Source organism: Neovison vison, chromosome 2, assembly GCF_020171115.1.
Source record: "Neovison vison isolate M4711 chromosome 2, ASM_NN_V1, whole genome shotgun sequence".
Taxonomy (NCBI): Eukaryota; Metazoa; Chordata; class Mammalia; order Carnivora; family Mustelidae; genus Neogale; species Neogale vison.
Genome location: NC_058092.1, coordinates 16,406,472 through 16,429,018, shown reverse-complemented (window position 1 = coordinate 16,429,018; position 22,547 = coordinate 16,406,472). Strand labels below are relative to the sequence as shown.

Genomic DNA, 22,547 nt, shown 5'->3' with positions numbered 1-22,547 from the left:
GGATCTGAAAGTTTAAGGACTGTTTAAGTTAAAAAGAAACAAGAGAAAAACCAGAAAAGGCAAAAGTGAGAACTAAGTCATAGCTGGTTGGAAACATGGAACCCCTTTAATGAACAAGGGGGGATACAACACTGAAGCCTTACTCTTGATGTGCATCGCTTACTTAAATACAACAGACGTTCTGAAATCCACAAGTGCTGGTGATGTCCTCAGCAAAGCACTCAGAGGCCTTTGCTGACACTACTGGAGAGCGTAGGAGGCTCTTTTCTGTACCTCGGGAACTAGACCTACCACTCACTAATTATTATACTGTACACACAGATTATCCAATTCTCATTATGGGTCATTTGCCTGTTATTTACTTAGCACATTGCTAAGTGTTGTGAAGGATTCAAAGGAAATATAAAACAAGATCTTTGTCCACAGGGAGTCGGTAATAAAGCTGATCCGATGCTAGAATGATTGAAAACAGATCTCTTAAAAGGACACAATCCATACAAGACAAAAAGGACAGGAAGAGGAGACAACAGAGACTGATCCCAGTGAGTGGCAATGAAAAGGCAAGTGCTGCAGCTGGTAAACGCAAGTGAGGTCCAAGTCCAACAGGCCAGGGTGAAAGGTGGAGAGCTCCAAGCAGAGGAAGAGCCACGAAGAGGAACTCCGTTCCAGAAGAGGCACGTCTGGCCCATGTGCTGGAAATCGTGTATGTGTCCAGGACACTGGCACTGCACCCGGCTCTGAAGGACATGCAGTAACTAGCTGCCATCAGTATTATGGACACTGGGCTGGCCAGGGTGGGTCTCCAAAACCACTGGTGGAAGAGGATGGGGGGAGCACAAGGCTACGGAGGTGGGGGGGGGGCAGAAAATGAGCAGAGGAACCCCCCCACCTGCTTTGAGAGAGGAGCTTCTGAAACAGGAATAGCACAATGGAAGCAGAGCTTTCCCAGTGACAGGAGGGCTGGATAAGAAGGAAAGTGCCTGGCAATGGAAAGGAAAAACAGGCCTCTTCTATTATGTTATCTACACAGGCTGTAGCCTCAGACATCCTGTATTATGGAGTTCCATGGAGAAGCTGGGCCCACCTCTGCCTGGATTTGTGTGTTCCAACATACACGAGAGAAAAGCCATTCTATTACTTAATCAAGGGTCTTCGATTTTGGTTGCCTAACAATTCTGCCCTCTCCTTTGGGCCCATCTATCTCACAGTCCAAGACATCTCTTACAGTCTGGCTCAATGCAACCTTATCTGCTTAAAGTTTTTGTTTGTTTGTTTCTTTTTTGTTTTGTTTTGTTCTGTTGCTGTTGATAATCCCTTTCTCCTAAATAAAATCTTTACTTCTACCTTGATGCCTGGGCTCTGCTGGAACCAGAGAGTGGAAGAGACCTTGGAGAGCCCTATTCATTGCTTTCAGCAAACAGAAGTTCATTACTTTATCTATCACGTACTCTTGTCGCATGACCAAATGACCTTAGTCCAATCTCTTCCCTTTTTAAGGGAGGAAACTGAGGTCCTGGGAGGCTGAGTTGCTCTTTGATCCAAGTCGGCTTTAACCCCATGGCTATTTAGTATCTCACAAACAACCAGAGTCAGGTGAAGTAACAGGCACGCTCCACATAATTAGAGCAAAGATCACACATTCAGAGACAAGAAATGGGGCATTTGCTACACACAAAAAGATGATTTTAAATGTAAGGTATCTAAGGAATCAGCTAAGTTAAAAGAGAACCACTAGCAATTATTTCTGAGAATGCAAGGTGGATGGGTGAGGTCAGAAAAGGGTGACTGCAGCTTTTAGTGGGCCCAGATTTCTCAAGTTCAAAAACAGCTGTCATTTGGTCCTGTCTTACACGGAGGGCCTGAAAGGCACCAACATGTAGCGTAAGGGGTGAGGTCTCCGTATTTGGCATCCCTGGGCTCGTGGTCGTATCCTGTCCTGTGTATTGCCATTGTTGTTTCTAACCAGCGGTATTATCACTATCATCCTCATCATTCCATTCCAGAGTCTGGTCTCCTACAGTTCCTGTCCTTGAGACTTACAGCAATGTGCTTTCCTATGGTATGTTCTGGTCACTGGGAAATACAAGTAACCTGAGCAGCTCCGAAAAAGCCTAGGAGTGAAGATTCTCAAGCGGCATCAAGGATAAAATTCTCCTCTGGGGCTTTGGATGCTGTCTAGTGAGCAGTAATGGTAGAAACCACGCAAGGATGACACAGGGATGATACCTGCTTGTGTGCTGGGATTTACACCTCATCCCATTCATCTTCGTTTTACAGATAAAGACTAAGGCTCAGAGATATTAAATGCATTAAGGGTCATGAGTTACCAAGGGGCAGAAGTAAGCCCAGGTCTCCGTTCTCACGCCATGGTTCTGTCCTCTATAATGTGAAGGCCTTGCTGTATGCCAAGTCTTAGCTACCACTTCTGCAGATAATGTTCCCTTCCTAGAGCTCAGTGGCCATCAGGAAGCACAGCTGTTGGGACTTGGTTACTAAACAAGTATACCTACGGTCTCAGCCTGAGGGAACTGGTTAGCAAGCCAACCACATCCACTGCCCCATCAGCTCAGAAGACCGTATTTTTCACGATTATCAACTCATGTCTCATGACAGAGTTAGCCGGAATGACATCCCTGCTCTTTCTTCTCATATTCTGCCAAATTATAGATATTACCAAATAACTACTAGTAAGAGCTACTAATAATTAAGTACCTTACTGTGTTTCTAAGCACTTCTTATGTTCCCTCCTTTAATACTAACAATCCAGCATGATAGGTAAACCCAACTCACAATAAATCCTAATAGGTGTAAGGTTCAGGCCCAAGATCATACAGCAAATCAGAAGAGGAACTGAGATCTTAATCCAGGCTGCCTGACCTAAATATCTTGCCCTTCTATCCACTAGAAGGGCTTCTTGGGGATCCATCAAAGAAAAGAAGAATCTGACCCAGAAGTTCTGGGGTAGGGCCCAGGTGATACGGATACTGTCGGTCCAAGAACCCTCTCTGAGGAACAAAGCACTGTACAGCCCTGCCTGTTCTCCAATCACTTTTTTCATATCAAATTATTATGTCTTAAGTACCTCTAAAAAAATCTCAAGTCATCTTCAAATCCTTCCCTTTTGCACTTGTCTTTGGCTCCAGTCAGAAAAGCAAACTCCCTAACAGCTCTGGGAATAAAACCTACAAGACATGGAGGAGTCCAATAACCATGCCTAAGGCGAATAGCTCTGTGGCCTGGCCCCAACCCCAGCTCCTGCAGAATACATTTCAGCAGTCTGGCCTTCCACGGTTAGTCTGGCTTCCCTGGCTGCTGCCACAGTAATCAAGTCAAACTTCTCCTGATCTAACGTGGTTAGAACCTGGTTAAGCCTTGGAAGGGCCCAGGATGGTAGAGCCAATCCATGAATGTACACTAAACTGCAAACAATGAAGAGATCTCTGCTTATGACACTACGTATGAACCCTGTGTATTCCCTTTCCAGCCATTACGCCATTTGTCTTCCCCAGAATCGGGCAACTCTACTGATCTTCCATAGCCTTCTACTGGGTTTCCCCGACAGCTGTATGGAACAGCGTTTCAAGACCTGCATTCTCTCTTGTGCCACAAAGTCTAAAATCAAGGCTCAATATTACGTGCTGCCCTGTCAATTGGTAAAATCAGGAAGGCCTCAAGTGATCTAACTACAAATTCTCCTACCCATTCTGCTCTGGTAGACAAGGTCCCTGAGCCAAACAATCCTCCTTATCAAAGGGACTAAGGTCCAGCTCCTGTCTACCCCCTGAGTAGTGGGTTTCAGTTCCTTATCAGCCCCCAAGATTATTCTAGCAAGCCAATCACATACCCTGGCAGAAACCAGGAGGCACCCCACCTTTTAGATCCTGCAAAGCCCGCCTCCCAAAGCCCCTGATGGTTCACTCTGCTCCTGAGGGCAAGTCTGTGTGGCCCTGAGCAGCAGCTGTGTCCTCCTCTGGGGCTGTGAGTCTATGTGACTAATAAAAGCTGCGGCCAGTCTCATCTGCCCATGTCCAGTGTCATGCGTTAGCCACCCCCATAACCCTAGGGTAGGAATTCCTCCCTCAGCAACAGGGTGAGTAAGAGGTGATTAAAACACCCTTTCTGGGATGCCTGGGTGGCTCAGTTGGTTAAGCAGCTGCCTTCGGCTCAGGTCATGATCCCAGGGTCCTGGGATCAAGTCCCACATCGGACTCCTTGCTCGGCGGGGAGCCTGCTTCTCCCTCTGCCTCTGCCTGCCTCTCTGTCTGCCTGTGCTTGCTCGCTCTCTCTCCCTCTGTCTCTGACAAAGAAATAAATAAAATCTTTAAAAAAAAAAGAAAAAAAAACCAAACAAACCACCCTTTCTGCCCAATCCCCGGTCTCTGCTCTTTTCCATATGCTTCAATCACTTGAAGGCCTTTGGCAAGGTCACCAACTGCTCCGTGATGGTAATAACGTCCAGCCTTGTGCTACGCACTGTCAAAATACTTTTCCATTCATTTTCCTAACATCCCTATGAGGTAGATACCCTTATTACCCCTAATGTACAGATGAGGAAAGTAATGTCTAACAGGTTATGCCCAAGACCATACAGCTAAAAAGTCTGAGCACCGTTTAAATGCAGATCTGCTGGCTCCCTGTTCTTAATGACTACCTTAGTCTTGACAGAATTTCTGGGCTGGGTGTTAGCATTCCTCAACCCCTCTCCAGAGGCAGAGATGTGCGGCTGGCTGGCCTGACAGGAGCACTTGCGTTTGAGATGCCTTATTTCTTCTGCTGGTCTCTGCTGAAAGATGGATGGAGAGGTGTATCTGGAAAGAGTGCCCTTGCAACAGCCAGGCTGGCTGGCTGCCAAGAGACTTCCCTTGATGGCCGGAACTTAATTTACCAAAAGTCTGATTGTCTGACTGTCAACCTTCCAGATACAAAACACTGTCCCATTTAAGTCTCACAGTTAATTGGACTTTGGAGGTTCGATAACACAGTCTCACTCCTAAAAGAAGTATAAATTAGAAAGTGAATTTATTAGTTCATGTATTAGTGAAATAGGCCTACTCTTTACAGTTACACGTGACAAAATTCCAGCAGCAAATTCAAGTGTCATCAGAAAAGACTGTGTTCTACCAACATTCAGTGGGAACTGGGGGCATCTGCTTTGGCCCGGGCAGGTAGACCCTGAGCGCAGCGTATACTACCCCGGCCCCACAAACTGCTCTGCTGTGTCCCTTCTGTCACCTGTACTCTTCGGTGGCTCCCATCTCTCTTTTGAAAAAGCAGGACTCAGCTTTGTCTCTGAGGTAACCCTGTGCATGTATTTAGTAGCTCAGACCACGTGCTGAGTTTTTGCTCCCTCTCCAGATGCAGGCAGTGTGCGCCTGTTGCCACGGCCCCAGGGCTTCCACCCAGTGCGCTGAGCATCTATGGGATCAGAACCACTTTCCCGGGAAGCAGCTTCACCCACTGAAGCTCTCAGCTCACTTCAAACTCAGCCACCCTCTAACTTCTCCCCGGCTATTACCAGATTCAGTCCTCCCCCCCTTCCCCCTGCTCCTTACCCCCTCCCCCACCCATACACTTCTGTCACCTGTCGCTCTGCCTCTCTTCAGCCACTCTGCCACACATCACTAATGACAACTTTTTAAAAAGTATTTATCAATACCAAACAGGGGAAATGACTCTTCATCAGAAGGATAATAAAAGTCAGGGAATTTTGCAACTAAAATTATCCTTAGAGACTATGTAATTCAGGCCTTTTACAGATGAAAAGATAGAGAAATTAAGTGACCTGCCAAGTCATGTACCTAGATAATGGCCAAACCCAGGTCCCAGATTTCTGGGTTTTCAAGACAGCACTGGAGCCAAAATACCAAACTCCTAAATATACAAAACAGGGCAGGGGCTAAGCAGGGAGGGCTTCCCCCATATCTCACAGACTGGCGGCCATGAGCACTAGGTGTGGGAGACAGCACATTTACAATTTTTTTCTTTGAATGTTGATCCAATATCAATCACTGATAGCTCTTTCAATGAGAAAATAATTATCCTCAAGCCAGAAAACTGCCCAAAAGTGTCTCAAAGAATATATGATTCCAAATTCCCCAATCCATTGTTATTCATAGAACTATAAGGTAGATTTGTGACTTAACAAAAATAATAGAAAGAAAAACCACATTTCTAAAGTGACTAAGATATTTAAAAGATAACATATTTAATGAATATTTTAAATATTTATACCTTTAGACCCACTTCTAGGACTCCCATCTACATGGAAATAATTAATTAGAGATATAATGAATTATTTATGTATACTGAATTCAGAAGAATAGCACCACTGGTAAAAAACTGGAAACTGAGTTGTACCATATGAAGATTTTAAGTAAATATGGTATACAGACATATTATGAAATACGCAGTCAGTAATAGGTTCCTCTGTAGGATACCTATAGCACAAGCAACCAAAAATAAATAAATATATAAACAAATTGGACTTTATCATCTTCAAAAACTTTTGTGTATTAAAGGATACTGTTAAGAAAGAAAAAGAGAAGCCCAGAATGGGAACAAATACTCTCAACTCATTTACCTGATAGAAGTCTAGTATCCAGAATATATATATATAGCATATCAGAATACAGTATCCAGAACTCTTACAACTCACCAGCAAAATGACAAGCCCCTTAAAATCAGGCAAAGGATTGGAATAAATCTCTCTCCAAAGAGGATATATAAAATGGCCAATAAGCACATGAAAAGATGTTTGGTATCAGTTGTCCTTAGGGAAATGGACATCGAAACTGCCAAGAGCTACCACCCCACATCCAGTAGGATGCTTAACAAAACACACACACACAGGCAGAAAGTACAAGTGTCTCGAGGATGTGGAGAAATTCGAAGCCTCACAAATAGTTGGTGGGAATGTAAAATGTACAGCCACTGTGGAAGAAACAGATACTGTGGAAGAAACAGCAATTCCAATTCTAGCTCCAACCCAAATGAAATGAAAACATATATCCACACGTGGAGCATTATACACAACAGCCGAACCTGGAAACAACCCAAACATCCACCAACTGAGTAATGAACCAACAAAATGTATATCCATACAATGGAATATTCTTCAGCCATACAAAGGAATAGAACATAGAAAACGTATAACGGGGGTGTAATTTAGAAACACTATGCTCTGTGAAAGAAGCCAGTCACGAAAGGCTACGTACTGGAGGGTTCATTTGTATGAACTGTCCGGAACAGGCAAATCCATAGAGATAGGAAGTGGATTAGTGGTTGCCAGGGGCTAGCAGGAGGGGGAATTGGGGAGTGAATGCTAATGGGTATAGGGTTTTCTTCCGGAGTGACGAAAATGTTCTAGAATTATAAAGTGGTGATGGTTACACAGACTTCTAAGTTGTATATGTTAAAACAATGAACTGTACGGTATGTGAATTATATCTAAGTTAATTTTTTAATAAGGCTCTTAAAGATTTTTAATAACATGAGGAATGCTCTCAATATACTAAAAGGAAAAAAACCAGCATGCAATTGTATATATAATTCCCATTTGGTTTAAAACTGATGGGACACCTGGGTGGTTCAGTGGGTTAAGCCTCAGTCTTAGGCTCAGGTCAGGGTCTCAGGGTCCTGGGATCGAGTCCTACACCGGGCTCTCTGCTCAGCAGGGAGCCTGCTTCCCCCTCTCCCTCTGCCTGCCTCTCTGCCTACTTGTGATCTCTATCAAATAAATAAATAAATAAAATCTTTTTTTAAAAAGAGAGAGAAAATGTATGTACATGCATGTACACATTTGCATTTAAAGACAGAAAATATATCAAAATGCTACCAGTGGGTTCCTAAGTAGTGTCATGATGGAGGATTTATTTTCTTCTTCATATATTACAGAATTTTTTTAGAATAAACATGTATTATTTTTATAACAAGGAAATTTAAAAATAGAAACCCAGGTAGGTCTGGCTGGCTTCAAAGCCAGTGTCATTTCTAACAACCTAGTCATTCATTAAACATTTAGTTAATTCCTACTATGTACCAAGCAAAATTAAGTAAGACAGAATCTCTGCCTGCAGGGAATTTACATGTGTCTACCATGGGGTTTAAACCTGAGTGCATGGACTGGGAAAGGAAAGAAGAGTCCACGGGTTCTCCAAATTAAACGCAATGCTGTCCAACTGCACATTACTCGGGGCAGAGGGTCCGTGGCCGTCCTGAGTGGCAGTGTAGCTTAGTGGTAAAGGATGGAGCTGGAGCCAGGCTACCTGGTGTAGAGCTTGAATGTCCAATCGCAAAATGTGTGCTTGAGGGGCGCAGGTGCCTCATCTACAAAATAGGGGAGATACTGGTACTTCTCTCACTGGGTGGTTAGAAGATTAAATGAGTTAATACACCTAAAGCACCGGCAGTATGCACTGAGGACACAGTAAGTGCTCAATAAATGCATCAGCTGCTAGCCACTAGCTCACCACCGCTGCCACCTCCCCACCACTATATTCTCAAGGAGGTGAAGACAGAACGGACTCAAGTCCACTAGAAAGGTAGTTTTCCACATCTCAAAACTGACAGCATCTGATTCTTGATAAGCCTATAATAACCATTATATTAAACTCATTTCTTTTTCCGGATTCTCTCAATTTCTAATGAAACTCTTCTTTGGAGACATTCTATAAAACCCACTGAGACAAAACATCAAAACGGTCAGTGTAACAAACTGCTTGTGGCCTCTTATCTTCCAACTCCTAGAAACAAGTGATTTTTCAAGGCTATTCTAATGGAAGGAGGCTTTGAGAGGCTTATCTGTCTTTTGCCTGCCTTTCCAGGGCGCAGCTCCCGATTCAGCTGCTCACCCACGATGCCTCTTCACAGGCCAAACTGCAAAATCTCTGGGGCAACACCATCGTCCAGCGAGGGACTGGGGGCTGCGACTGTCTCCCACCTACTGCGACTCCTCCATCCCGCAGTCAAGAGTCTCAACAAGCAATCATCACTCCAATGCTTTTATATCCAACCTTTTAGGTGCTTTAAAAAAAAAAAAAAAAAAAAAAAAAGGCTCTTGGCGTTGTCCCTGGTACTTACAAGCACCTTGCAGTGATCTGAAGATGGGGGTAAGTTCTGAGGTTTCACCAACTCGATTATGAAAATAGGCTTTTGCTCAGCTGGGAAGAATCGATCCAGACACAGTAACACCATACCAAAGGTCAAATTCAAAACTACCCATTTAATGTAGAAATTAGTGAGCTCAGGCAACTACATAATACCAAACCAGCCCTGGTGACTGGAGAGACTGGTGCCCAGCTCTAAGGGTCAGAGGCTCTAGAGCCCACCCGTGTGCCCAGGGGGTGAATCACGGCTTTGTCCTTCTCAACAACTGTGTGACTTTAGGCAAGAGACCTAATTCTCTAGGCCTCACTTTCTTTGTAGGTAAAATGGGGATATTAGCACTTTTTGGTGGGGTAGCCTATAAGCACTAATAAGCCTGTGTGTATATGAGTCCATATACTTAAAGGACATCTCCAGTAACACTGTAAACATTCATTAAATGTCAAAAAGAAGGATAAAAATCCACCTGCCAAACTATTTCATTTTATAGTTCTTAGGCTGGATAACCAGTTCACAGATGTACTTTTTAAAAATCACTCTGCTTGATCACTTATATAAGTTATGAATGTATCTTCTATATGTCAAATACTGCATTTTTTTTTTTTTTTTTTTTAGAGAACAGACTTTATAGACCACCACACTGCTAGTTTCAAACAGCTGGTCTGAGACGGCGGTCAGTAAGGAAACGGGGGAGGTTAGGTCTCTCATAGAGGCCTAGGACTGAGCTATAATCTGAAAGAACTGAATGCCTTAAATTCACTGAAAATTAGCAGGAGATAACAGGAACTTCTGAAATCACCTTGTCCAATTCCCATATTGTGTAGATGAGGAAATAGGAGATGCTGACGAGTGTCTTAAGATCTTCCAGGTCAGACATGAGACCCTTCCTGTTATCTATGATTTTGGTACCTATTTCAAGTAGACAGCAATGAAAAACACATTTTGGAAAGGGAAAAAGACACAGTTCAGAAGGGTTAAGGTAGGGATCTAACAATAGGAGCTAACATTTGCAAACGTTTATTATAACCCAGGCCTTATGCCAAGCACTTTGCATGGTAGCCTTACATAATTTTTGCAAAACCTGTGAGGTAGTTACTATTATTAATTCCACTTTCAAACGAGAAAGTAGAGTCCTATCAAAAGTAAATGGCTTGCCCCAAATCACAAAGCTGGTGAGCACTAGGGTCGGTAAATGAGCCCACGCTGTCTGACTCCAGAGCCGGGAACCTTCCCCGCTGGATACTGCCCAAGCGTGGGAACTGAAAAAGCAGTGAAGCTCTCGATCCCTCATTCTTTCTCCTACTTTTTTGGTCACGTCTCTGTTCAGAGGCAATGCAGAGATACAAAGTAAAGAAAGTGGGGGGGGGTGTTGTTGCTGCTGTTTGTTTCTAATTCCAGTATAGTAACATACAACCTTATGTCAGTTTCAGGTGTACAATACAGAGATTCAATAATTCTGTACATTACCCAGTGCTCATCATTGAGAGTGTACATAAATAAGATGGTTTTCAAGTAAGAAGAGATGCCATTAATTTAGAGGCTACTTATTCTGTGGTATATAAGGTGCAACCCACACTTGTCAAGGTCACGAGGCACATGATGGTGCTGTTGGGGAAGGTAGAGCTCATGCAGCATGAGCAGGGCTAGGGCTCTAAGACCCCATTTCCTTAGTCAAGGGACAGTGTGTCCCTGTCCAACCAGCAAATCTTTACTGAGCCCCGCCAAACACCCTTAACTAAAGCTGTCCTTATAGAGAGAAGAAATTCAGCATAACCCTGCTCTCAGAGAACACATGGCGCAGGCAAGAACAGATCACCTTCAGCTTGGATTCCTACTCTTCTTACACTTCAGCAGCTGAGTATCAGCAGCACTGAGACTGCGGAGCTCCCAATGCCCAATTACTGCCCTGTGATACCATGCAGCTCACCCAGCTTTCGCTAGACCTCTGTGCACACTGGGCAGATGAGCTCCATCCTCCTCTCCTTCAAGTTCTGAAAGCTTTTTGTCTTTGAAGAAGCAGGAATGATTTTCATCTCCAGCTTTCTCTTGTCTATCACGAGGGAGTTAGCTTGAGGCTAACAAGGGGTTAACTTGGGGAGCTAACAACAACAACAACAACAACAAAATGCAAAAGAGGATAATTTCTCTATTGCTTCTAACTTTGGGAAAGAACCTATGGGATTCCATAGCATTTGCTCAAAAATGTTCAAAGGAAGACGTGGAAAATTTCATCCTCAACACTTCATTGCCTAAGAAAAAAAAAATCCCAGAACTCCAGGGGCCAATTATTCTGCTGTCTCGGACTTTGACCTTAGAAAGGTTCGAACCTGCCTGGAACTGAGGGCCGCTGACAGCAGAGCACCGGCTATATGAGCAGCCAGTATCTAGGGGGGGTCAGATCTAATGACTGCCGGCCGTCAGAGCATCATTCACAAGTTACAGTACCACACTAAACCTATGGGCTAAATGAGTAAGAGCAGCAAATTTCACTGTTATTTAAATTCATAAGTTCCTACTATGTTCCCAATATCATGCTGAGAGCCGGGTCTCAAAACACTGGCAGGCCTTTACAAGTCAACTAATACTGGACTCCACTGATAAAACTAGGCCAAGAGCAGGCAAGTGAGAGCAGAACTTAAGGGAAGCAAGAGGGAGGGGTGAGGGGAGGGCTTAGTGTTTGCAAAGAGAAGCGAGGGGAATCTTTGTGATACGAATCAGAAAGGAAGACTAAACTGATACTGTGAGCTGGAGTTTAGAATGGAGTGGTAGGACTGTCTCCCTTGTTTCCGTGTTTCCCTCGCTAGTTGGGAGTTTAAAATTTGAAAAATAACCTTAATAAAGAGCTAAAAAGAGTTGGGTTCCAAACCTGACTTTAACTTTGTAACCTTGAGCTACTTAATTTTTCAAAACCTGCTTCCGCTATTGTAAAAACATGAGGTAACATGTATATGGGAGTTCAACGCTAGTCACACTTTTGTATGTTTGAAATGTCCATATTTTCATGGAGATATTAATATCTATTGCTTAGTGGCTGTAAGGATTACCAGAAATAATTATGGAAAATACCTAGCCAGAGCTTGGCACTTTGTAGTATTCAATAAATGTAACTATCATTATCAACATGCTATTTTTTAAAGTTCCGGGATGAGGTCAAGGAGAACAACCAGTGAATTAACAGCTAGAAACCAGTGAATTAACAGCTGCAGACTGTACACTTAGGAGTATCTGGATGTCTGTACAAGGACAATCTCTCCATATATGGGTCTTATAGGCTCGCTCTTTTATCTACTTTCATCTTTATTCATCCATTCAACAAATATGCACAGACTGCCTACTGTATGTAGGACACAGAGCTATGTACTGAGAAGGGAGGAGGACAGACAAGAGAAGGGGTTTTGAGGGGACAATATAACAGGATGGGCTGGGGGTACATCTATGAACCATCTGAAATGACACACAAAAAGTTTTGAGTACATGGGTGTGTAACACCCCTCGAGAAGTTCTGGAGGGATTCCAAAAGGGATTATTTAAAAAAAAAAAAAAAAAAGTTAAGACTGAAAATGTAACAAACTTAACAAGAAGCATACAAAATTTATAGGAAAAAACATAAAACACTCTTGAAAGGTCACAAAAGTAGCCCAGAGCAAATGGAAAGATGGGCCAAGATGTTGGATAAGAAGACTCAACATCATAAAGATGTCAGTTCTAAGCTAAATAATAAATTTAACATAATCTCAATAGAAATACCATCTGTTTGTTGCTGTCTAAAACTAAACAAATTGGTTATAAAGTTTATATGGCAGAATAAACAAGCAAAAGCAGCCAGAAAAGCACTAGGAAAGAGCAATATGGAAACACTGGCCCTCCCAGATGTTAAAAAAAATTATAAAACCTCTAAAATTAAGACGGTTAAGATAATAGCATATGAATTGACAATCAAACCAATGGGACAGAATAGAAAATCCAGTAAGAAACCCAAATGTATACAACAGTTTAGTATCCAATTAAAACAGCATCTCAAATCAATAGGCAAAAAATAAGAACTTTTCTTTCTTTCTTCCTTTCTTTTCAGAGAGAGAGAACAGGGCAGGTGGGAGGGAGGGGGAGAAAGAGAGTCTTAAGTGGGCTTCATACTAGGTGGAGCCCAACCTCATGATCCCAAGACCATGACCTGAGTTGAAATCAGGAGCCAGGGCTTAACTGTCTGAGCCATGGAGGTACCCTGATAAGAATTTTTCCTAAGAGATGCTGGAATACCTGGCTGGCTACTGTAGAGAAAATAAAATTGGATCCTTCCTCAAACTAAATGTCAAGATAAATTCCAAAAGGATAAGAACCTTAGATGTTTAAAACATAAAGAGTGAAACCATAGATATACTGAGAGAAAACACTAATGAATTCCCCATAAATTAAGAGCAGGGCAAATTCCTAACTGTGACTCAAAATCTAAAGCAATATACTGTACAAGCCATAAATATAATATGTAAAGATGAAAAACTTTTGTACAGCAATAAAACAACATATGCAAATTTAGGCATATGATAAATTGGCAAAAACATTTTTGCAACTTATATCACAGACATTGGGCAGATAGCTCATATCTCATTAAAGGAGAAAACAAATTTAAACTATACTGAAATTATTTCTTACCTAACAAATGGGCAAAACCCCCAAAATTTTGACATAAGACTCAAGAGAGACAGAGGAGGGGGATCAGGTATGAAATAATCTTATGTGAATGCAACGTGTTACCTAGTTTTGATTTTGGAAACACATAAATGGCTTACATAGTTAAAAAAACAAAATGAGGGACGCCTGGGTGGCTCAGTTGGTTGGACGACTGCCTTCGGCTCAGGGCGTGATCCTGGAGTCCCGGGATCGAGTCCCACATCGGGCTCCCAGCTCTATGGGGAGTCTGCTTCGCTCTCTGACCTTCTCCTCGCTCATGCTCTCTCTCACTGTCTCTCTCTCTCAAATAAATAAATAAAATCTTAAAAAAAATAAAAATAAAAATAAAAATAAATGAGATTTTTAAAAGCAAATCTTAAAGTTTAAAACAAATGAGCCTGTTGATAAAGCTTATCAAGTTGGTGGCATGAGAACCAGAGAAAATACTTGGGAAGTACTGACCTCGGGACAGTATCTGACTACATATTTGAAGCGGCACATGGTCCCGGGACAAAGGAACGACACAGAAAGCCCAAGCAACATTCAGTGATCTAATGGCACTGCTACCGGCCCGGTAAGTAACATGGCCAGGGAACTCCAAAGCCCCAGAGTGCAGCCTACTTGTCCTGGGAAGGATGAAGTTCTGGGCCCACTGAGCATAACGAACTGGTGCTCAAGGAGAAGGGTGAGAGAGGAAGGAGGGAAAAGAGTTAAGATGAGACTTAAGACAGAGTCTGAGGGCAGCAAAGGCCAAGCCAAGGAACTGCATTATCCCGCGGGCAGGCAAGCCATTGGAGAGTCTGAAGCAAGGGGGAAACAATCACATGTGATCTGTGCTTTATAAAGATCACTGGCAACAGTATACAAAATAGATTAGAAAGGAACAAAGGAAGAAGCCAGCTGGCCAGCTCCGAGGCTATTGTAGTAATTCAGGACGAGAGATTATAGTAGCTTGAACCAAAAGAGAAAAGGGACATCAATAGGCTCGTAGCCTAAATAAATGTGCGCTATTTGTGGGTAGGGAGTGGAAGGAGGGTGGGGAGTTGACAGAAGGGGAAGAACATAGGGGGACTTTCTGCCTTTTACAACTCTCTGGTGCCATCCACTGAGACTAGGAATCAAAGATAAGTACCAGATGGAAGAAAAATGGCAAGTTCACTGCTGCCAGAGCCCCTGACACCATCCTTCAATGCGAGTGGGGACAAGGAGTCAAGGACAAAAATCCACCAGTCAGACTGCAGTCTTTGAAAGCTGAGAAACAGATGAAAGTAGCAGGTTAGATGACCTCTTGCAGTATTTTCTCGAAATCAGAAACAACCACATACCGTTCACTTTGTTTTTATATTTTAATAAATTTCAAGTAACCAATATTGAGATCCTCAAAAGCTAGGGATCCTTTGTTTCTAATCGTCCTCATCCTTCTTGGGCCCTTTCCTTCTTAAAAATTTACTTCATCAAACATTGAGAGCCCCGAAATTAGACTCTACTAAAAGCAGAAGTCACTCATGCCAATATATCCAGGGGTCAGATAGATGTAAAAATCTCTCTCTGTAAATGTAAGCACTCATTGATAAACACTGTATGGGCCAAACCAACCGTGGCCCACAGCAGTTTTCTACTGAGGTCCCATGTTTGCAAACATTCCAAGATAAAGATCTGAAAATAGTTCTTTTCTTTCCATTTGAGTACTAATAAACCAGAAACTGTATCTTCGAGTTGGCTTTTTTTTTTTTTAGGTAAGTGAGGTAAGTTTGGTTTCAGAAAGAGCCGTTTCCCTTCGCAGACAACACAGGGATGCCAGGACAAAGGAGGGAGAGCATCTCCCCTCCATCACTCCTCTGTCTCTGCCTCCCTCAATCCATCCCTCTCCTCCTCTCTCCCTCCTAACCCTACTTTCCTACAGTCCTGAGGAACCGAGTCCATCTGCAAGAAGCTGATGCCTAGAGCCCATGTCTTAGGCTGTTAACCACTCTTCCTTTGACCTGTCAGAAGAGACTAATACGACAACTGCTACCACGGTTGCCAAGGCAACACATCGCCAGTGTGGCAGTCTTCTGTAAAATCATGACAATGACCTCTGAAGCATTTCCAAAGTACCTCGTTGGGTAAATAACCTCTACCAGACATGCTCACTTGGCCACTTTTGACAGGAAACAAGGCCCAAAAAGATACTTTCAAAATTATAGTCAAGACCACCCGCGGTAACTGGTTTCAGGGGGTTGCTCAACACTATTTTGGGCCAGTGGTATCACATGTGACATTTCATTGTCAGCTCTGCACCTTGAAGGTCAAGGATCCCTCTGAGACCTGATTAGAGAAATGGGCTCACTCCCCAGAAAAAATGACACTCAGACAAATTTAAAGGATTTGTGGGTCCCCTGAAACTCAACCACTTACCCCAGATTAACAAGCCAGGATCAGCTATAATGTATTTACTTCATTTAAGGTAATGAAATACTTGGGTGTCATGAGTTGGAGGATTTGGGGTTAAACACCACCACTGGGGAAGTATAAGGAAAGCCAGCGCTCTTTCCTTACCCTTCTTTCCGCTGAGGCCTGCAGAAGCCTCAAAACTGCAACGGTCTCGGCAAGTGACACACCGCACCCCCTCCATGACTTGAAGACAGTGACAATCTCATCTCTGAATTTAAGTGCCCTTAATATTTAATTCTTTTCCTCTACATGGCTACAGCTTGCTTTCTTCACATTATCGGGATGATGGCTTTAGAAGGCAGCCTATTGGAGATCCGGAAAACCATAAATTCCAATTCAATTTCCTTGTGAAAATCAAAGAACTCACTCTCTTGAAGAGTTGAAAGCGGCTGAGGGGTCACTGCCTTCCTCCGGGTGCTGGTACACACAGTACTCCAGAAGGGTATCATAAACACCCAGTATAAGGCAACAGGGCATATCAATTTGTTTTTCAATCTATTTTATTTCCGTTCAAAGCTTCTTTGCAGACACAAAGCTCAAGAAAACAAGCCACACTTTGGTTCTACTCAGTCTCCTTCAATCTCCAAAAGCAGCTGAGTGTTGCCAAAGTGTGGCTCGTTTTCCTGCAGTGCCTGTCTGCAATGATGCTTTGAACTGAAATAAAATAGATCGAAAAACCAATTCCTATGCCCTCGCTCCTCCTGCAGCTTTATATTATCCTTCAAAACTAGTGTTAGCACTTTCTCTTTACTGGAACCCACCAGACCCAAATCACAGAGTAAAAGTGGAATACTTGAAATGTGAAGGTCCCGCCCAAACCTAAAATAGCAATTTCATGCAGGGCTTATTGTTAACATCGCATTAACATGCCACTCTCCTGTCCAGTTCTTTGCTCCATTTGCAGGACCGGATTACATCACAGTTTAAAGCAAAACTTGACATTGCTGATCTTCTTATACAGTTCGCTGGATTTCTCACTGCCTCTAAAATTTGCACATTCATGAACCCAAACACCTTCTGATTTTTACCAATTCGGAAAGTCTGCTACTTACTTTAAAGCATCTGATGCCTTGCATCAAGTATGCAACATTATTTTGAAAACTTTCGGGGGGAACCCAAAATCATTTACGAGCAAATTCTGAAATGACCACCAACTAGAAGAAACCTATCATTTTCTTAGACTGCCTTAAGAAAATGCACATGCCTTCAAAGGAGGAACACACTAAAATAATGAAAAGTGCTCTGAACTGACTATTGTATAATTTGGTTAAAAAAAAATTAAAAAGCCGTTTGGAAGAGTTCCTCTCTCAACAGAAACATTAAGAAAAAACAAGATCTGTTCTGTCCCCCTACCCCATCAAAGATAGAAACATACATATACACCCTCAGTTCTGTTGGTAACATAATCCTGGATTTTTGTTATTATTTAGCGCTTCAGATAAATTTCCATTGGGGGCCAAATGGTTTGTTTTCTCTAACTGGAATTGAGCAACATGTGTAACAACAACAAAAAGAAAACACCCAACCTGTTATTACATTTCCTTTTGTTTAATCCACACAACAACCCTTTGAGGAGGTACCATCATCTGCCTTTCAGTATTAATCTGTAATGCTAAAGCTGGCTTCAGGGCCAGAGACTCAGAGCATGGGACTGAATCACAACACCACTATTCACTTCTTCCAATCCTCCAACACCCCAAATTCTTGCCACCTCACCATCTCTGATCCTATTAAAAAGTTCTTCCTTCCCAGTTGTCTCCCCTCTCCCTTCTTGCTGGACTGGATCCTTGTCACTCAGAAAGATTCAGATTCAGCTTAAACTACCTTTCTCTAGCGGCTTGCTGGGCCACCCTGGTAAGAGGGGTTTCCCAGGTTATTCCAGGTTAGCCTTGTTTGACTACCTTCATCACAGATGCCACTATTTGTCTTAGATATGAGGTGTTAGGTCCATCTCGCTCATGGTAATCACAAGGCCTAGCACAGTGGTATCTGGTACATAGCAGGAACTCAAATATTTGCTCAACCAATGGCCTGAATTTGTTTATTTAATACTTAGGAGACTACAGGCTGTGGGCACTGGCTAGCAGCTGATACAAAACAGGGAAGGGGTGGTCTTAGCTCCCTTGAATATTAGCTATGTAACCCTAAACATCTCTCCTGAGTCTCAGTGTCCTCATCTTTAAAATGGAAATATTAATACTACCTTTGTCATAGTATTGGTGAGAAGACTGAATGATAATCCAAGTAAATAAAGCACATAGTACACTAGCATGCAGAAAACATCTAATAAATATTAACTACTAATTTTACTATGATGCTATGACAGCTGTGGTTTAAATTACCTTTGTTTACCTATAGACCATCTCTCCAAGACCCTACTGAATTTAAATTCTGTGAAAGGCTAAAGATCACGTCGATCTTGTTCACCACTGTATTTCCAGGGATTTGAATCCTTTCTAGTACATAGCAGGTGCTCAATAAATACTGAATGATTCATGAAAGTATGCATGCAGGCGTGGGGTGTTCTGAAATCATTTGTTAGTTAAAACTAGTGATGAATAGCTAGGTTTGGGAACTACTGCCAGAGAAGAAAGGCATCTAAATTAGAAAGCAGGGTATGGCAGAAGTTTGACGATTTAGCTAAGTAAAGAAAAACTTCATTTTGAGGTTGTAATTATATCTCCACAAGCCAAACACAGACTCGGATCCAATATCAAGCCAGAATCAAGGAGCCCCAGGTTGAGACTTGAAAGAAGTTGAAGCCGTAGGAGGTGGGTTACCAAGCACAGGGCTCGCTGGGGTGAGCTCCATTTGCCAGACCTATACTGCACCCTAAGGAAGCTTAACCTCAGAATCTGTCTTAGGTGGAAACATGGGCACTTACTTACGAAGTGTTGTTAACAAACAAACAAACAAACAAAAAACCCTCTGGACATGAAAACAAAACACCTGACTTACTGTAGGCGTATTTTTGTTATCAAAAATAGGGGAAACAATCCCCATGTTGAATAGCAAACAGATCAGTTAAGGCTAGAGCTTTAGGTGTACGGGGTAGTTTTAACTGGAGTTTCCCATTCCGTGAGAAGTGATCAGAAGAACCGCTGGACAACACTGACCAGTCTGCTTGTCTCTAGGGCTGGGGCTGGCACACTTCTGCGAAGGCCAAGGCCTAAGCATTTTCGGCTTTGTGGGCTATGCCCGAATCTGTCGCAACGACTCTGCTCAGCCCTTGCAGCAAGAAAGGAGCCACAGATGATACAGAACAATGAACACGGCTGTGCTCCAATAAAACTTCACTTGTGGACCCCTGGTATTTGATTTCATATACGGTTCACGAATTACCCGAAAGTCTTCTCCCCGTCCCCCCCACCCCCGCCATTTAAAAATGTAAAAACCACTATTTGTTCCCGACAGACAAAAACGGGGTGGGGTAGGGACTGGCCCAAGGCCGGGGTTTCCCGACGCCTGGTGCACCTGGTAGAAGAGAGTGGGGGAGACTCGAGAAGTAGCGATGAGGAGGCCTCAGATCGCGCCAAATGGCAGACGGAAAGGGGCGAGGGCAGGCCCCAAGCTGGGGCCAAGCCGAGTGCGCCCCGACGGGGCCCCGCGGCCTCTCCCCACCGCAGACTTACAGCCGAGCCTGCGCTCGGGGTGGGAGCCACCCCCGGGGGTCCGCGTCCCGAGCGAGAGGAGGTGTTTGGGACTTGGCAAAGAGCCCCGCGGAGTTCGCACGCCGAAGGGTCTCAGCGCGCCCCTAATTTGGGGCGCCTCTCGGGCCTCAGCAGCTAAAGGGGTCTCCACGCTGAGTCCCAGCCCCGTTTCTATGGTTACCTGTTCAGCACCGATTCAAACTGCCGTTCTTTATTGACAGCGCCATAGAGGACACGAACACTCCCGCCCGAAGGGAACAATAAAGCTTTCTTCATTCAACAGCGCCAGAGACGCCAGAAGGCGGCCATTTTGAGACCGGCGCGTAAGGAGTACGAGCGGTGAGGGGGCCGCCCGGCCTGCCCCGCGCGCCACAGTCACGTGCCAGGGGCGGGCCTCAAGGGGCGGGGCCTGCGTCGCGCCGCGACCTCCACCAATGCTGGGACTCTGGGGCTGGCGAGTTGCAGGCTCGTTCCCTGACCCATGACCCTTAGCCACTCTCTTCCCTCCCCACTCTCTCTTTTGAAAGTTTGAGTGGGGTTCCGCGGACTCTTGCTGGGGCACTGCTAGGCTTAGGATCTTATTTCAAGAATGGCACAGAAGTAGACACGGAAGATTTCTCTACGTCTTTCCAAAACATGTTCACGTGCAAGGCGGAGACGTGACCTGAGCGGAGTCCCCAGACGCATCCTCATTGGTGGGCAGGCTTGTGGCTGATCGGCGGTGATAGGCTAACAGGTTCATGTCAGCCAATCGTGGTGTCTTGAAGACATCTTGATCCCGCCTGTCCCTCGTCCCCTCCGGAATGTAGAGGGTGTTGTTTGGGAGTGGGGGGCGGTGATCATAGCTTTTTTGCTCAGTTTCTCTTTAACACGCTTTGTTGCACAGTGAGCTGTCCTCGTTGGAGATGCTCTTGCCACCCTCATACAGCCAACAGATTAAGTCAGATCCAGACAGTATCAGACAAATTGAGTCACATCAGTGCTGGCCCACTGAACCTCACACTGTCACTCTGTCACTGACGCACAGCCAATTTTTCTGTCACTGCCAGTCATGCCGCCCAAATCCAGCGCTCTCAGTACAATGCCGAGTTCCCTCTGTGCTTACAGCTGTTACATGCACAATGTCAATATTCGGTCGATCTGAGAGCTGTCATTGTCAGACTGACTCCCACTCCATCACCGTTTTTAATCACAAATTCAATCTGCTGGGCAGAACTGTCACTTGCATTGTTGCTGTCATTGGGTTCATTATTGTTTACTGTCACTGTCCAGTAGGCGACCACTGTCAATGACCACAAACTTCAAGCAGTTCTGTACAGTGTAGTAGCAATTGGACTCTGTGCCCAGCTGTCACCCTTTCGGTTGTTTTCACTGTCATTGCCATTCAGCTACTTTCACTGCCCCATAGTCAAGCCAATATTTAGCAGGCCCTTACTGGGTACACAGCTGTCCTCGTTACTGCCCAATTAGTCACTTTCACTATTATATTCTCATGTCACTGTCACATTCGGGGTCAGATTTACTACAGCTGACATCCAGTCACTTTTGTAGTCACTAGAGCCACACCACAGCTGTTGTCCCCCCTAATTCATTTCCACCATCTCTGCAGTCTCCTTTAATAGGAGCCCCCAACATAGAGGGTTGCCAGATTTGGCAAGCAAGCCACAAATGCCTAGAATGGTACATGGCACATAGTAGGTGCTCAAAAATATTTCTCAAATTAGTGGATTTTTTTTCTTGCAAAACAGTATTATTGCCAATGTACTACATGTAAATGTGAATGGCTTGTGGTTCAAACATCTCAAACAATAAGAATAAGTCTGCAGCCATGATCTGTCCTCTGTGTTCTGTTTAACAAGGTTCTGCATCCTACAGGGACTAGGAGAAAAGACAAGAAATGTGGTTACCACGTACATGAATTCCTGGGACCACAGTTACAAAGAATAGGATTTCTGAATTTTGTATTTCTTATTTTAAAAGGAATGTATGTTTATAAAATATAGGAAGGACTCTTCCTTTCTGAAGGACTGTTTTAGCTGTAACAAAGAATGCCATCCCTCAACACACACTCGTACACAGTCATGGGTCAATGGCTGCAATTTCTCCATGACTGTTTACTTGAGGTTTTGCATTATTAGAAATTCCCACGAGACTGCCTCGCCTATAGTTCATGAAGAACAGCATGGGGTCACGGAAACAATGGCTCCAGCTTCCATCTGGCCATCACATGGGAGAATAAGAAAACAGGGATGGGGACCTCTAAGGACTTCTCTCTAGAGAGCCTCAAGGATTGTTCTAGAAATAACATGTGCTTCTCAATCGCCAGAAGGACACAATCCCTCACCTAAAAGAGGAAGGTACATGAGAACTTTTCACCCTTTCTTGTACCTTGACAGAGAATGTTTCCAGGCTGATGCCTAAGGGGCTCCAGCTAAACTACCAGTTGTTTCTAGAGTGACTATTACATGCCAAGGACATTGAGGTGAGTAGAGCATGGTTCCTGCCATAAGTAATGGCATAGCCTGCCCCCACTTCTAGTGCTAGTAACAGCCAGGCATCATTTACTTCGCTCTTGTTCTCTGACAAGCTCTATGTAGATTATCTCATTGGATTCTCATCACCCTCTGAAGAGGTAGATGACATTATTACCCTGTTTTATGAAAGAGAAAACTGGTTCAGAGAGGGTGACACAGA

The 22,547-nt window shown here is 43.8% G+C and overlaps 1 protein-coding gene across 5 annotated transcripts in view; it reads right to left on the bottom strand.

Moving 5' to 3' along the window:
- ZBTB40 (zinc finger and BTB domain containing 40) overlaps positions 1-20,178 on the bottom strand; it is a 72,864-nt gene extending 52,686 nt beyond the window's left edge. For 4 of the 5 annotated variants that reach the window (XM_044237393.1, XM_044237397.1, XM_044237398.1 and 1 more), the window contains exon 1: positions 20,035-20,178. The gene's annotated coding sequence lies outside the window, so the exon portion shown is untranslated. Of the gene's footprint in view, positions 1-19,835; positions 19,927-20,034 lie in introns of those variants that run through there. The other variant, XM_044237394.1, reaches the window with a different exon arrangement.
- Positions 20,179-22,547: the final 2,369 nt, after the last annotated feature.